Here is a 3,833-nt window from a genome sequence, read left to right on the forward strand (position 1 = left end):
AAGAAGCAGTGATAAAGTAGGTAAGAAGCAGGAATGAAGGAGGTAAGAAGCAGGAATGAAGGAGGTAAGAAGCAGGAATGAAGGAGGTAAGAAGCAGTGATAAAGTAGGTAAGAAGCAGGAATGAAGGAGGTAAGAAGCAGGAATGAAGGAGGTAAGAAGCAGTGATAAAGTAGGTAAGAAGCAGGAATAAAGTAGGTAAGAAGCAGGAATGAAGGAGGTAAGAAGCAGGAATGAAGGAGGTAAGAAGCAGGAATGAAGGAGGTAAGAAGCAGTGATAAAGTAGGTAAGAAGCAGGAATAAAGTAGGTAAGAAGCAGGAATGAAGGAGGTAAGAAGCAGGAATGAAGGAGGTAAGAAGCAGGAATGAAGGAGGTAAGAAGCAGGAATGAAGGAGGTAAGAAGCAGGAATGAGTAGGTAAGAAGCAGGAATGAAGGAGGTAAGAAGCAGGAATGAAGGAGGTAAGAAGCAGGAATGAAGGAGGTAAGAAGCAGGAATGAAGGAGGTAAGAAGCAGGAATGAAGGAGATAAGAAGCAGGAATGAAGGAGGTAAGAAGCAGGAATGAGTAGGTAAGAAGCAGGAATGAAGGAGGTAAGAAGCAGGAATGAATGAGGTAAGAAGCAGGAATGAGTAGGTAAGAAGCAGGAATGAAGGAGGTAAGAAGCAGGAATGAAGGAGGTAAGAAGCAGGAATGAAGGAGGTAAGAAGCAGGAATGAAGGAGATAAGAAGCAGGAATGAAGTAGGTAAGAAGCAGGAATGAAGGAGATAAGAAGCAGGAATGAAGTAGGTAAGAAGCAGGAATGAAGGAGGTAAGAAGCAGGAATGAAGGAGGTAAGAAGCAGGAATGAAGGAGGTAAGAAGCAGGAATGAAGGAGGTAAGAAGCAGGAATGAAGTAGGTAAGAAGCAGGAATGAAGGAGGTAAGAAGCAGGAATGAAGGAGGTAAGAAGCAGGAATGAGTAGGTAAGAAGCAGGAATGAAGGAGGTAAGAAGCAGGAATGAAGGAGGTAAGAAGCAGGAATGAAGGAGGTAAGAAGCAGGAATGAAGGAGGTAAGAAGCAGGAATGAAGTAGGTAAGAAGCAGGAATAAAGTAGGTAAGAAGCAGGAATGAAGGAGGTAAGAAGCAGTGATAAAGTAGGTAAGAAGCAGGAATGAAGTAGGTAAGAAGCAGGAATAAAGTAGGTAAGAAGCAGGAATAAGTAGGTAAGAAGCAGGAATGAAGGAGGTAAGAAGCAGGAATGAAGGAGGTAAGAAGCAGGAATGAAGTAGGTAAGAAGCAGGAATGAAGTAGGTAAGAAGCAGGAATGAAGGAGGTAAGAAGCAGGAATGAAGGAGGTAAGAAGCAGGAATGAAGGAGGTAAGAAGCAGGAATGAAGGAGGTAAGAAGCAGGAATGAAGGAGGTAAGAAGCAGGAATGAAGTAGGTAAGAAGCAGGAATGAAGGAGGGTAAGAAGCAGGAATGAAGGAGGTAAGAAGCAGGAATGAGTAGGTAAGAAGCAGGAATGAAGGGAGGTAAGAAGCAGAATGAAGGAGGTAAGAAAGCAGGAATGAGGAGGTAAGAAGCAGGAATGAAGGAGGTAAGAAGCAGGAATGAAGGAGGTAAGAAGCAGGAATGAAGGAGTAAGAAGCAGGAAATGAAGGAGGTAAGAAGCAGGAATGAAGGAGGTAAGAAGCAGGAATGAAGGAGGAAGAAGCAGGAATGAAGGAGGTAAGAAGCAGGAATGAGTAGGTAAGAAGCAGGAATGAAGGAGGTAAGAAGCAGGAATGAAGGAGGTAAGAAGCAGGAATGAAGGAGAGTAAGAAGCAGGAATGAAGGAGGGAAGAAGCAGGAATGAAGGAGGTAAGAAGCAGGAATGAGTAGGTAAGAAGCAGGAATGAAGAGGTAAGAAGACATGATGAAGGAGGTAAGAAGCAGGAATGAAGGAGGTAAGAAGCAGGAATGAAGGAGGTAAGAAGCAGGAATGAAGGAGGTAAGAAGCAGGAATGAAGAGGTAATAAGCAGGAATGAAGGAGGTAAGAAGCAGGAATGAAGGAGGTAAGAAGCAGGAATGAGTAGGTAAGAAGCAGGAATGAAGGAGGTAAGAAGCAGGAATGAAGGAGGTAAGAAGCAGGAATGAAGGAGGTAAGAAGCAGGAATGAAGGAGGTAAGAAGCAGGAATGAAGAGTAAGAAGCAGGAATGAAGGAGGTAAGAAGCAGGAATGAAGGAGGTAAGAAGCAGAATGAAGGAGGTAAGAAGCAGGAATAGTAGGTAAGAAGGCAGGAATGAAGTAGGTAAGAAGCAGGAATGAAGGAGGTAAGAAGCAGAATGAAGGAGGTAAGAAGCAGGAATGAAGGAGATAAGAACAGGAATGAAGAGGTAAGAAGCAGGAATAAGGAGATAAGAAGCAGGAATGAAGGAGGTAAGAAGCAAGGAATGAATGAGGTAAGAAGCAGGAATGAAAGGTAAGAAGCAGGAATGAAGGAGGTAGAAGCAGAATAAGAGGTAAGAAGCAGGAATGAAGGAGGTAAAAGCAGGAATGAAGAGGTAAGAAGCAGGAATGAAGGAGGTAAGAAGCAGAATGAAGGAGAAAGAGCAGGAATGAAGGAGGTTAAGAAGCAGGAATGAAGGAGGTAAGAAGCAGGAATGAAGGAGATAAGAAGCAGGCAAGAAGGAGGTAAGAAGCAGGAATGAAGGAGATAAGTAAGCAGAATGAAGGAGGTAAGAAGCAGGAATGAAGGAGGTAGAAGCAGGAATGAAGGAGGTAAGAAGCAGGAATAAGGAGGTAAGAAGCAGGAATGAAGGAGGTAAGAAGCAGGAATGAAGGAGGTAAGAAGCATGATAAAGTAGGTAAGAAGCAGGAAGGATATAGGTAAGAAGCAGGAAAAAGTAAGGAAGAATATAAGTATAAGATTAGATAAGATGCCAGTACAAAGCTAGAAAATGGATAACATACGAGTTTAATGTAATTAAGATACATATATGACAAAGATAAGATACCATCATACGTACATAGTTACATGTATAACATAGAGAAAATACAAGTATCAAGAAAAAATATTACGTATGACATAGGCAATATTACTGTATACTCTATATGACACAGGCATGCATTAGATGAGCTACAAATCAAGTAGATAAGATTCACGCGTAATATAGATAAGATAAAAAGTATAAAGTGAACCGAATTGGTCCTTGTCCGATTGCTGTGAGAAAAAAAAAAAAAAAAAAAAAAGAAAAAGGGGACGTAATTGCGTTTAGATGTTCAAACTTTTCCACGAGTTATTTATCTATTAATATATCTATTCTGTTTGGTACGTGTTTATTAATTCAGTCGGCTATCGGGTCTTTCTATACTTACATTTAAGGTTGGCTGTGATTCATAAAACGGTCGATATTGATGCAAGTCCATTAGTCAAAATGCATACAGGCAAGGCGATTCCATTATGCTTCTCTCTCTCTCTCTCCTCCTCACTCTCTCTCTCTCTCGCTCTCTCTTCTGTCTCTCTCTTACTGCCTCTCTTCTCTCTCTTTGTCTATCTATCTATATGTCTCTATAGCTATCCATTTATCTATCTGTCCTATCTATCTCTCGTCCATATATATATAATATATATATATAATATATATATATATAATATATATATATATATAATTATATTTATATAGATATTTGTCTGACTATCTTTCCAACTATCTATATCTATTTATCAGTCGATCTATGTCTATAGATCTCCTCCTCTTCTCCTCTATCTTTCTCTTTCATTCCTTCTTCCTCGCCCTCTCTCCCTCATTCGGCCCTCTCACCCCTTTCTCCCGACCCCAGATGGATATCCCGACGCATCAGGTAACCTC

This window comes from Penaeus chinensis, chromosome 40 (assembly GCF_019202785.1).
Source record: "Penaeus chinensis breed Huanghai No. 1 chromosome 40, ASM1920278v2, whole genome shotgun sequence".
In the NCBI taxonomy this organism is placed as follows: Eukaryota; Metazoa; Arthropoda; class Malacostraca; order Decapoda; family Penaeidae; genus Penaeus; species Penaeus chinensis.